Here is a 13,423-nt window from a genome sequence, read left to right as displayed (position 1 = left end):
AATAATGCTGTTCTGGAAGGTATTGCCTTACTTCATGGCTATCAGATGAAATACACAGCAGGGCTGTGCTTAATGGAGAAAAACGTTGTGGTGATTAAAATGAAAGAAGGACAAATTGCAATGCGGTCTTGAATGCAGGTAATTTTTCTTGTGCTTGATTTGAAGCAAAACAAATGCAGCCATCCTCTGGGATACAATGTTCAAAGCTCGTCACACATGTGCCAAGGAGAACACAACACAGCAATCTTTGGGTGAAATGTTGAAATGTGGTGTTGTGATGAAGGGAATTTCTGTTAGGGCTGGTAAAAGTACCCCACAGGACTCTGACTTTCACAAAGAAGAACTGCCGAAGGTGGGTCTCTAATTCTTTCAACCATTCCTATCTGCAAAGTTTCTTTAATTTAGGAGTGGAATTAAGAGAAATAGATGCATTTGGTGGTCATCACATAAGGTTTTGGATCAGTAGATGAATGTCGACTCTAGGACTTTGATACTGTATGGCTCAGACAACTGAGGTTTGGAATTGATTGTGAATTCAGCTCGACCGCCAAGATCTCTTTCACAGCACGCAACAACGGACATTCCTTCATCATTAAGGGCCCTGCACCTTGTGCTAAAGTCACAAGTGAACTTTTGTGAAGCTAGCTACTAACAAGGCTGAACACGTAGAGTTCCTTATTGAAATTGGCAACTTTTTAAATTATCATCCTAAAGGTATAGTTCAGCTCTCTGGTGAGCACATGGACCTTGTGCAGGCCGTGGATAATTGTAAAAGTGCCCTTTTTCTCCTTCCAAAACATTTTTGTTGGGGACTTGGAATACATGCCTGATTCATGATACCCTCTAGTATAATTATCAGTTCCACTTGGCCAATTATCTACTTTCAGGAGCTTTAACAACAGTAACAGCATCGATGAGCCACTGACACTGCACCTTAAGAACGCCTGACCAATAAAGAAGAGCAGGAAAAAGAACCACAAGTCAAAGCAGGGAAAAACAATAAAATTAGACCGATAAGCATGTCAGGGATCAAGCAAATTTGAGGGCTAAAGTATAAGTGCCGAAGGAAGGGAGGGAGCAGAATTTTTGCAAAAGGAAAAAATCATGTATTTTATCTCTGCAGCTATCCGACATAATTCTGAAAAAAAAGGAGAAACCTAAACAGAAGAATCTAAACAAGGCTGATCAAATCTTAGTTCAGTCACAGGACTTTCACATGGTGTGGGCTTCAAGACCAAAAGAGTATAACATGAAAGAAACTACCAAAGACACAGAATAGTACACAGAATAGTACATGAACATGTGTTTCTTTAGATCTGAAATTGAGTCCATGGTCTCTCAGAAAAAAAAAAAAAACTAACTGTTCTTGAGTGTGCATTGAATGAGAACAGAATCACTGAGCTTTCAACCACACATAATATTGCTTGAATATCTATTCAGCACAGAGCTTGGTCTTACTTTTGATAGGAGTACAATCTTAAGCTTGTTACATGAAATTACCATTTTGAGAGTAATCACATTGGCCAATATTGAGCAAGTTGAGTTTTATGACCCATCAAACATTTACATGGTTTTGGCCCATTTTAAGACTCTGTTTTTGGCTGGGATGGTTCACGATCGGAGGTAATCAAAACTAAAGATGGATTGTAATGTAACCTTACATTTGAGAATCTTGGAAGACTATGCAAGAATGCAACAATGCAAAGGTTCTATTGAAAATCTGCTACCAGGAAGACAAGCACATGTCTTGGGTGGTGTTACAGAAGAGTGTTTCTTCTGTTGAATTAACAGCGAGGATTTCCAACTGGTGCAGGTTAACTGCTGTTTTACAGACTGATTTAGTCATCCAGACCGAGTGGCCCTCATTCGGTGCTGCACATTCTCTCTTGGAAGGAGGAATACCACTCCCATTTCTTGTCGAAAGGCCCATCGTTGGAGATGATTTGCGCTCACAATTATTGCAGGAGACTCTGTTCTCTGTCCAACTTGTCAATTAATGTTTTAAAATAATTACCAAGGGCTCACTAAGAGGAAAACAGGGCAGAACAAGAAAGGGTTTAATCATGGAATTAAAAAAGGGTTTCTTAATTGAAGTTATAGATTTGCATAGTGAAAATAAATTCTGTTTAGCTAAATGCAAAAATAAAAATAAAGGATGGAGAGGGACACTGGATTGAGCTCCAAATTATAAGTAGTTTTGACTCTCTTGACCATGACACTGTTCCAGCTTTGAACAATCATGCCATTCTTATTTTAGAGAATAGGTTGGTTAACCATCAGGCATATTGGATTTAATTGGCCAGTGAATTTAACGCCAAATTCTTTCAGGTGATTTCAACAGGTAGTGGGATGAATAACCTAGCTGTGGCAGACTCATGAAACAAATGAAGGGTGTTTCTTGAGGAAAAAAAGTGGTCAGAATTTCTGGGGGATTGAGAATTAATTATCATTAATGGTCGTGTACTTGGAGACATCAACAGTAACTACACTTGGAAATCTATTTACATCTAAATCCACATTGGCCTATTTTCTCATAAACCACACTTGTTTGACTGGGTTAAAAAAACTGCTTATTTGAAACAAACCCTGCTACTGATTGTGATACATGTAGTTTTGAAATGAATTATGATTTTCTAAGCATGCATTAGAGCCCCAATGGTCATATTCACCAAATATGACTGCAACAAAATCTACTGTTTTCTAAAAACAAAACATATAAACAGTCAGTCAGATGGTCTTCTCTCAGGATGTAAGGTTATCCTACAAGAGTTTTAGGAAAAATCTTCAACACTTCATGCATTACATCAAGGAATTCATGGGGGGATGTGAGTGCTAAAAATCCCAAAACATTGACTGGGGCAGTGAGCACTCGATCTTATGATCCTGTTCTAGCTCAAAAGAGGAGGGAAGACAGACAGAAAATAAGGGTAACAATGCATTTCCTGGCTGTTACTGGCATTAATTATCTTAGGGAAAGCAAATAATGTAGCAAAGGATTTAAGATCTCGATCGTTCTTACAAGAAAACTAGGGAACTGGGAGAATGGCAAAGGATACTGTCTATTTTGGTCTCACACAACTTGAAAGGTATTTTGAAATGGCCAATAGCAGGGTTAGGGCGATCAAACATCACCATACCTGTCACTGACCAAACTTGGGTTGACCTTATTGCCACATATGTTACGCTCTCTCTGGATCTGATGACATTTCTACATTCAGCATTTTACCAAATTGAGTTTATGTCCTGTATAGGGGAGCACTTAGTTAAAATATCTAGTGCTCCTGGCCCAGACGGCTTTCTTAATGTTGTCACTAAAAATTAACCATAGAAATGGACCTCAATTATGGTAATACACTTTGAACACAAGAGTGCTACAGGAAAACATACCCTAATATTGGTTAGATGGCATCCTGGTTCCTATTTTCAACATGGCAGTAGAGAGAATCTTAAAAACTATTGCACAAAAGCTCTTTTAGAAAATTGCAGGCAAATTGTTTGCAATCCTTCTATTACAAGACTTAACTTCATGGTAGGAGAAAACTCAAATCTTTTTTCCCTTCCAACCTGGGTTTAGGAATGTCCATAGAGCATATCACCTTCCCGTTGAATCTCCTAATCCTACATTTCTTAAAAGGGTCTTAAAAAATGGAATTCCCCCTTATATATTATATTCTTGGAGTAAATACGCTCCATTATCCATATACATTATAATATTCATGGCATAACTGGTACAACTGTGGAATTGAGTCCGGCTATTTAAAATACTGCTTGCTCTATATGCAAACTCACAGAGTGAGGTGAGACTTAATCAAGCGTGAAGTTGTGTATGCCTCTTGGAAACCAAACAACACCTAAACCAGGGATACATGATGACTCCCCTCCAATCCAACCTCTATGTGGCTGATATTGAGGTTGACTGTTCCATAGTACATCTTGCTCTAAATAATTGAGAGGCAGAATCAAGCACAAAACCAGCCTGCCAACGGCTGTATCAAAGTCTTTCAAAACAAAAATGGCAGCCAAATCTGAGGCCATGTCATCCAGGCTTATAAACAAAAACGTATTCCAACCACATCATTTGGCTCTGGGATTTATCTAGGTAAATTGGTAGTGTGCCTTTGAACAGTAAAATGTAACTTTTGAAGGAGGATATCGGGGCTGTCATGTTGTTTTTCCATGGAAGAAATCAGACTCAAATTGAAAACCATGGTGAAGATAAGAAGAGTTTTGCTTTATTTGAAAATCAAATTTAACAAATTTAACTATTCTCGTGGAATTCTCGTGGAATCTTGGCAATACTTACACAGTGATGAAACTGCGATCTGACTGCTTTTGTGGGGTAAAGCGAGCAGTTCTTATTTCATATTTAGCAATTTGTTTTTGATATTCATCAATGTGAATCCAAGTTTGTCCTTGGTTGTTTGAACGAAAAGCCCAGGACTGGAACTACAACCTAACCCTTACAAGAGGGAAAACAATACTATACCGATTTGATTCTGGAGGTTTACTGTAAAAAATTACCATAAATTAATCTTTTTCCAAAAAGGCATACACGTTCATTCAGAGAATAAATCTTTAACATTTGAACACATTGACAACAGTTTTTATCTTTAAAAATATCATGTCTTCAATGGGAAAATCATCATTATAAAACAAAATGCAAAACGCAATTATAAGCTTAACACATTATTTGAATTATGTTATACCATACTCAATCTTTGCATTTTTAAACAAACCAAATGTCAATGCGAGTTGTTTTTTTTTTAATAAACTTTATTTAAACTTCCAGAGGTACACTATCCATTTAGTCACATCAAAGTTGCCCATCTCGCAGGATGGGTACACATTTCACAAATCAGCCATAGAGTATTGTTAAACAATTGCATCTTCCTCAGGATTCACACTTTCGGCTAGATATTGTGTACACCTGTCCCAGATATTCCTGGGTCGCATTGTGGGATGCATTAGATCAATATAAATTTCTTCATTATCATTTGCCCAAAGCATGTCTTTATCCCAGTCACTTCTGGAGGGTGGGTTCTTGCTTTTCCATTTCAGAAGTATAGCCCTTTTGGCCAGTAGTAGCCCAAAGTTGAGTAACTTTCGCCACGTTGGATTCATCCTCTCCGTGGCCCCTAGTAGACAGAGTGTTAGGGACCATTCAATAGGTTGGTCTGCCATCGCGTCCATCACACTACATATATCCGCCCAATATCCCTTCAAATGCGCACATGACCAAAACATGTGGAGGTTGTCAGCCTCCTCACTCCCGCATCTGGGGCATACACCATCTGTTGTCAGAAAGATACGTTTTAATTTGGCTGGTGTGTAATGTACCCTGTGTTTGATCTTGTAGTGTATTAATTTATAGCGCGCAATGCATGAAATCTGGTTCGTAAGACCACATACTTGTACCCATTGGTTATCAGTAATGGGGTGTCCCAGATCAATTTCCCACCTCTCCTTGGTGCCATGTGCCACTGGGGTTCGTGCAACAAGTATGAATTTGGACAGCGTCGAGGCCGTGACCTTACCCTTACCCGCAGTGAACATGTAGCCCAATCCGGGGTGTATTGCTGGTCCTGACGGGAATGCCTTCCACAGTTTGGCTATGGCCGACCTCATCCGTTTGTAGTTCATCTTTTGTCACGGTGTATCACCCACTGTCTTTTTAATGGCTTCGCACGTGATATATTTCTTGTCAGGGAACAGGTTACCCAACTGATTAATACCCCTGGAGCCCTAATGCGTTACTATTTCAACATCTCGTGTAGGAGGTATGTGGTGGGCACTCCAGATTGGCATGTTAGGATGATAAAATGTTTCCAATCCCTGTGTTTCGCCTATCTTAGTCCAAGCCGTGCATGTCACTAATGCTGGATCTGTAGGGCTTGCGGCGTGTCACTGCTACTCCCTGCAGATGCTCAATCGATTTCGGGGTCGGGGTGGTGTTTGCGGTTTATTTGGAGTCAAGAAAGTTGGTCACCCATTGTGATCCATAGTGTGCTTGCGCTGCCAGGTAGTAGATCTCAAAATCTGGTGCTGCTAGACCCCCTTGTGAGTACTGATCTATGAGTACCCGTCAACTTAACTACGCTTGCCCGTTCCATACCAATGAGGTGCATGCGCCCCGTATTTTCGAGAAAAGAGCCCTGCCCGGCCATACCGGGACTGTAATGAACAAATAGAACAGCTTTGGCAAAATTATCATTTTGATCAGGGCGATCTTGCCCATCATTGATATTGGAAGGGATTTCCAGTGTTCCATTTTAACGCATAGGGCTTCTGCCAAAGCCCCACAAATCAATGTGCAGGAGAGGTGTGCTGTTCGTGCTACTTATACCCCAAAGTATTTAATATGTATGGGGCTCCATAGGAGTCTGTGGAGATTCAGTGGTTGGACTGTTGCATCTGTAAGGGGAAACATTTCAGATTTAGCAGCATTCAGTTTCAGGCCCGAGTACTCCCCAAGGTTGTAACTGCCACCAGTATTTTACCAAGATTGCATTCTGGCTTCCTCACATATAGCAGTATGTCATCAGCATAAAGTGTAGTAATCTCCACCCTTCCGTCTAGCAGCAGTCCCAATATCCCATATTTGGCCCTAAATAGGTCCACTAGTGGTTCTATTACAAGTGCGAAAAGAAGGGAGGACAAAGGGCAACCCTGGCGTGTGCCTCCCAGAAGTTCCAGCACTTCTGATAGTGAGCCGTTAATACTTATTCTCGCATAGGGGCATGTGTACAGTACCCTGATCCACTTTATGAAGTTTTTCACTGAATCCATCATTTTTCAGAACTCTGAATAAAAAGGGCCAGTACACTGTGTCAAAGGCCTTTTGCGTGTCCAGTGTGATTGCCACCCCTGGCAATTCTTTTGCAGCTGCCAGTATGTTGTGGCAGTGTCATATATTTGTCGCTGTGGATCTGCCTATCACGAAACCCGATTGGTGTTCGTGAACCATATACGGCATGAGTGGTGTCAACCGGGATGCCGATAACTTGGCGAAGATCTTGGTGTTGGTGTTTATTAGTGAGAGTGGCCTATAAGTGCTGCAGCCTTCAGTAGGTTTCCCCTGTTTAAGCGGTAAGGTGATAATGGCTTCCTTTGTGGTGTTTGGGAGTTCCCCTTCCTCCTGGGTCTCTGACCAGACTGTGTGCAATCTAAGAGCGAGGAGGCCAGCAAACTCTGTGTAGAACTCTGTGCCTAGGCCATCTGAGCCCGGAGCATTGCCGTTGAGTAGTGCTTTTATAGGCTCCGCTATATCAGCCACGGTGATCAGTGCTTCTAGTGCTTCCTTGGCGTTTGCAGACAGGAGCGTCATCTGTATTTTGGCCTTATATTGATCTATCTCTTGTTCTGAGGCCACGCTTTGGGGGGAGTACAAAATCATAAAATGTATCTTCTATCTCTGTTTGGTCAGTGGTCACCACCCCGTCAGTACGTGCTATGCATGGTATGGCCGCATGCCCATGTTCGCCTTTCACCATTTGTGCCAAGAGTTTACCCAGGGTGCACCTGCTCCCCATACTGCCTCGCAATTGCAGGTCTATCTAAGTACCGGATCTCTCCGTCTGCTGCTTTCCTAAACTCTTCTATCTGTGTTTAAATTTCCAATCCCAATTGGGGGGACGGGTCATGAATATATCGCTCTTGCATGCTAGCGATGTCCCTTTCACGTCACTGGAGTTCCCTGCGAATGTCCTTCAGTACTCTGAACTCCGTGGACATCGCAGTACCTCTTATGCAAACTTTGAAGGCTTGCCACTATATTTCCTGGCTCATCACCGAGCCTTCATTGTGCTCAAAGTACTCCTCTACATGTTCGGCTAAAGTGGATTTGTAGACGTGATCTGACAGCAATGTGGATTTGAATCTCCACGGGAGTCTATGCATTTTCATCTCTGGGATCTGTATTGTTATCTGGATAGGGGAATGGTCTGAGTATGTTCTCAGGTGTATCTGTATATCAGTGACCCAGCTGATGACATCATGGGATAATAACCATACATCTATCCTGGAGTTCATAATATGCACTGAGGAGTAGTACATATATGCTCGCTTTGTGCCTTGTAGGGTGCGCCAGGCATCCCTCAGGCTGAGTTCGGACATGTGGGTCAGTATCATTCGTGCAGCGTTTGTCATAGCCCTTGGTTGATCTGATGTGCGATCTAAATGCGTGTTGAGAATGGTGTTGATGTCCCCACCACATATCAAGTGTGCTGTGGAGTATTTGGCCAGTTTTCTAAATAATGAATTATAGAAGCTGTGGTTGTCTATGTTAGGGCCATATATATTTATGAGTAGTACTTCCTTTTCTCTAAGGTTGCCATGCACTAGGACATACCGACCCTCCTGATCAATCTCTGTACTCAGGTGAGTGAATGGGATAGATCTATGTATCAGTATCATCACGCGCCTGGCTGGCTGGAGTATGACGTGTAATGCCGTTGTGATCCCCAGCTGGGACCCAACTTTTCACCCTTGTGGCCTAATAAGTGTGTTTCTTGGAGGAGTACTATCTTGGGTCCCAGCCTGTTTATATAGGCTATCATTTACCTTCTCTTTATCAGCGATTGCAGTCCAAGGACATTCCAGCTTAATAACGAGATATCATCTTTGTCTCCCCTAGCCAGTCATATAGACGCTTCTTGATATGTGCAACGTGTCTGCATAAATGGGTATTTACCTCTTTCTCTCATGTCGGTACCTGTGGTTTTTGAACTTTTGGTCCCCCTTACCCTTCCCTTCTCCCTCCCCCACCCTCATAGTTCCCCAAACTTCAACCATGTCCCCCTCAGCACCTCCCTCCCCATCCATTTCCTCTAACGTGCGTCCCCAGCTGGGTGTGTCTGCTGTGGCATCCTGGGCCTGTTAGCCTATGCACCTCCGGTTGTCCCATTGCTTTATATTTCTAGAACACATTCTGAACCTCTGAAACACAGACAATTCCCTCATCTATTGAATCATATCTTTCAACAATATTAAGTAACAACAAACATAAGTGCAATCAAAATTAAGCAGTTTCAGAACTTGTCGGTATCTCTTGTCACAGTGCTATCGTGACTCTTGATGGATCTCGTCTCTGTGTCAATTTTCTAGATGTCGACGTCCACTCTCGGCTGCTGAGACGGGAGCGGCATGTTGGCTTTGATGAAACTCGTTGCCTCCACTGGGAACGTAAAGAAATATGTTCTGTTGTGTTGCAGTCTCAGTCTTGCAGGGTAAAGCATAGTGTAGGTAACATGTCTTTCTCGTAATAGTTTCCTGACGCCAGTAAAGGAGCGCCTTTCTTGCTGTACCGCCAGTGTATAGTCTGGGAATATACGGATGGTGTTGGCCTCCCAGCGTAGTTCTTGTTTGTCTCAGGCCACTCTCAGTACCAGGTCTCTGTCACTGTAGTTCATCATGCGAGCTATAATGGGCCTGGGGTATGTTCCAGGCTTAGGACCTGGCGCCATTGTTCTAAGTGCTCGCTCCACGACAAACATGGGTGACCAACCTGGGTCCCCTAGCAGATCTCTCGAGACTGTTTCTATGGCAATCACCATGGAACCCTCCGGGACTCTGATGATACGTATGTTATTACGCCGTGACCTGGCTTCTAGGTCTTCACATTTAAGTTTAACAGTTCCTAAATCTTTCACCATTTCCGTCACTGTGTTCCGTAGCGACTCCAGTGCGTCCTTCGTGGTGCTTATACGGGTTTCAGCCTCTGTTATGCGGCCGGTAGCTTTCTCCAGCTGATTTTTAATGGTTGCCACATTTGCTGTGATTCCATCCAGCTTATCGTTGAGGGCCGTGAAACCCTGCTGCATTGCTGAGAAAACCGATTGTGGGTTCATGGTCGTTGATGCAGTTGTAGGTTCTGGTTCTACTAGCGGTGTCTGTCCGGTGGCCATGACCTCGATGGGTAATTTCTTTACCTGGGTGGTGAACTTGTCTATGGCTCCTTTGCCTTTCTTAGGGCCCAGTCCTCTTGGCATTGTCTATTATATCCTTCAAGTATTTGTTGTGGGCCTCACAGTCTAGTGTAGTGTCTGTTGTACACTGTGGGTTGTGCATGACTCACACGTAGCCTGTTATATTATTGAATTGCAAAAGAGCAATCCACTCGGTGTGTCCTAAGAGCCCATTGATGGGGCTTTCACTAACGTAGCTGACCAAGTCACTTATTACTTTGATCTTATTGGTGTATGGGTGCCATTACCTTGCCCTGCTTCTCTTGACGATGAGGGTGCATGGGCCGTCGGTTGATCTCTCACTGGGAAGCCGCTTCTCATGCTTGGGATTTGATTCTGGAGATGAAGTGAGCAATGCGTGACATCCCGTTGGTCTCTCAGTGTTGTATTTGCCCTATGGTCACGTTCCCACTTTATGGAAGGTCTCACAGAGTTAATGTGAAGAAACTCTCAGTGTTCTGCCCTATAGATGTAACTAGAACTAGCCTGCGAAGGCTATGCAGGAGTAATCCTCCTCTGGGCCTGTGCGATGTCTGTCCGCCTCCGCTTCACCTGTGTCCGCCTCAGCTCCCCTTACTGTGGCCTGGGAGTCATATTGTCTCCAGATGAAGTCTCTCGTGTGTTGTAGGATTCTCTTCGGGGATTCCCCCTGTTGGCACCCGCCTGGGGGCAGGGGGTCGATGGTTCCCTGTATGTATGTTTATCTTGAACGTTGCGTATCACCATTCTGGAGGTCACCTTATGTTGTCATGGGCACCCTGAGGGGGGGATTGTGTGTGCAGTTCCACTGTTGTCCTGTTTCTCAGCACAGTGTGTATTGTCAAGTCATGTCTTGCACGTTATTGGACTCCTGTGTGCAGTTATTCGGCTGTGAATGAGAGTTTGCAGTAGAATATTTCAATTGCCTCGCACAAGAGTAGGGGTGTGGCGGGAATGCGATAATCAGTGCGTTATGCCAGAGTTACCCTGGTGGTCTCTTGCAACCGTTATGGTGTGTACCCATTGTCCCCCCCACGTGCGCCTTTTCACATTGACCAGAGTTCACAAGTAATAATTGGCCGTGTGGGGCCGATCTTGCCGCAAAGCTTTTTCCCCTGTCTCCGTTCGTGGCCACGGGCGTACTGTAGTGGTTACGCAGTTCAAACGGCAGGGTGCCGTGTGACAGCCAGCGGCTGCGCGGGAACGCCCACATTCGCCCTGGCAGGCAATGGGTGCAACTGTGTACAGGTGCACTTTACCGGGTCCAGCTGTAGTAACTGTGGTCTCAAGCAGACCCTCAACGTGGCTCTGGAGCGCCCACAACCACTCCAATGGCCTGCTTCTTGTAGTCAGTCGGATGTACCTACGGTGAGATCCACCTCCGATCGCAGCAGTGGTTTCCACTCATGCCGGGTGCCCCCTATCCATCGTTGGATGTGCTCCTCCCTGGCGCCACCTCAGCCACTGCAGTGTTCCTTGATGGGACGTTCGAATCGCTCGATGTTTCTCAGCCGTTCCCCCACGGATTTGCACCAAATTTTCACAGCATATCCCCTAGTGCTTTGTGTTCGTGTCCATGTAAGCTCGAGCGAAACCGGGACTTAATGTCAAAGTTATGATAATAACGGCCCAGGCTGCTGAAGGAGCTCACTCGGCAAGGTGCATCTGGCAGTGTGTGCAACAGCGTCCCCCAATGCGAGTTGTCTTTTAATATATTTTTGCATTTCACAAAGCTTTGTGTTATGTTGCCAGGTGAACAGGCTTGTAGAAAAATCAAAAAGACTGGGTATCTTTTTCCAGCCGAGTACGATCTTGTATCACTACAGCATTGCCGTAGTGTATTGACTCCCAGTGGGTAATTGGGTTACCTTTACGCCCCTTTGCTTGATACATAAAGACATTTACCACCAGGGTAAACAATTCTGAGTAAGCTGCTAACATTTGTAATAAGCAACGTCTACAAGTTGTGTTTTGAGAGAATTATTCAATTCAAGAAACATTTTAAACACATATTTTCATGAACTGTTGTACTATGTCTGTCTGCCTCCGCTTTGCCTGTGTGTGCCGCAGCTCCCCTTACAGTGGCCTGGTAGTCACATTGTCTCCAAGATGAAGCCTCTCGTGTGTTGTAGGATGCTCTTCACGGATCACCCCTGTTGGCACCCGCCTGGGGGTGGGGGTCGATGGTTCCCTGTATGTATGTTTATCTTGAACGTTGCGTATCCCATTCTTGAGGTCATCTTATGTTGTCATGGGCACCCTAAGGGGGGATCGTGTGTGCAGTTCCATCGTTGCCTGTTTCTCAGCACCGTGTATATTGTCAAGTCATGTCTTGCACATTATATTACTCCTGTGTGAGGTTATCCGGCCGTGAGTGAGAGTTCTCTGTAGAACAAGAGCAGGGTGTTGGGGTTCCGCTTCTCTGCGAAGCGTCCCCACGGTAGGCCCTGCTTGCGCTGCAATGATACGCGGGAGCCGGGGTATGTTGCAACCTTCTTTAATCACTACATCGGCGGAACTGCCGAACCAACCACCCGTCCCACCCCTTCCCCTGACGTCACATCCGGGACGTCATGTCCTTTGGGCCCCAACGGAGGCCCGCCCACACAACGATGTGGGCAACCTGACATCTCCCCCCTTTTTAACATGCGAGTTCAGGGGCTCCCTTCTTACCCCATCTCCTCAATGAGTCGTGTTGGCTTCATGCGGCTCCTCTGTGGTCGTTTTGCCTTAGTCGGGGTTGGTCCTTCCCTGGCGAGTGTGGGGAGGTGCGCCTCGCCTTCTGACTCTTCCCCGTCTCCTTGGTACGCTTCTTCGCGTGGTCTGTCCTCATCGCTGTCACTGTCCCATGTCCATTGACCTTCTTGAGTCAGTCTGACTCGTTTGAAGTGCGAGCTGTTCCTGGTCACCATTGAGCAGTCGTCCCTTTGTGCTGTGACCATGGAGCCCTTCTTGTGCGTCACGACCAGGGGTGTGGGTGCAAAGGTGGCTTCTTCTTTCTGATTCTTGGGTTGCCTGAGCCATACTTCGTCTCCTGGTTGCATTATGTTCTCTCGAGCTCTCCTTTTCCTGTCTGTGATCTCTTTCGTCTTTGCTTTCCTCGTGGTGTCATTTGCTTTCGCTTCTTGTTCTAGCGGCGTCAGTTCTTGTGGCCTCGGGTCTTCCGGTAGTCTCGTGGTGATCGGTCTTCGGAACAGCAGGTCTGCTGGGCACACTCCCGTCGTGCTGTGGGACGTGTGCCTGTATTCTCGTAGTCTTTGATTAAGGGCCTGCTCGAATGGCTTGTTTTGCACATGGGCGATTTGGAGGGTCCTCTTTATGTTGGCCATGAACCTTTCGACCATGCCTTTGGCCTGAGGCCATCGGGGGGTTATACGTCGATGTTGACACCCCATGTACTTTGCGAATTGCTGGAAGTCTTGACTTATGAACGTAGGACGTTGTCGGACTTTATGATCTTGGGGATGCCATAGGCAGAGAGC

Source organism: Ambystoma mexicanum, chromosome 3p, assembly GCF_040938575.1.
Source record: "Ambystoma mexicanum isolate Mex_15411 chromosome 3p, UKY_AmexF1_1, whole genome shotgun sequence".
Taxonomy (NCBI): domain Eukaryota; kingdom Metazoa; phylum Chordata; class Amphibia; order Caudata; family Ambystomatidae; genus Ambystoma; species Ambystoma mexicanum.
This window is presented reverse-complemented; position numbering follows the sequence as displayed.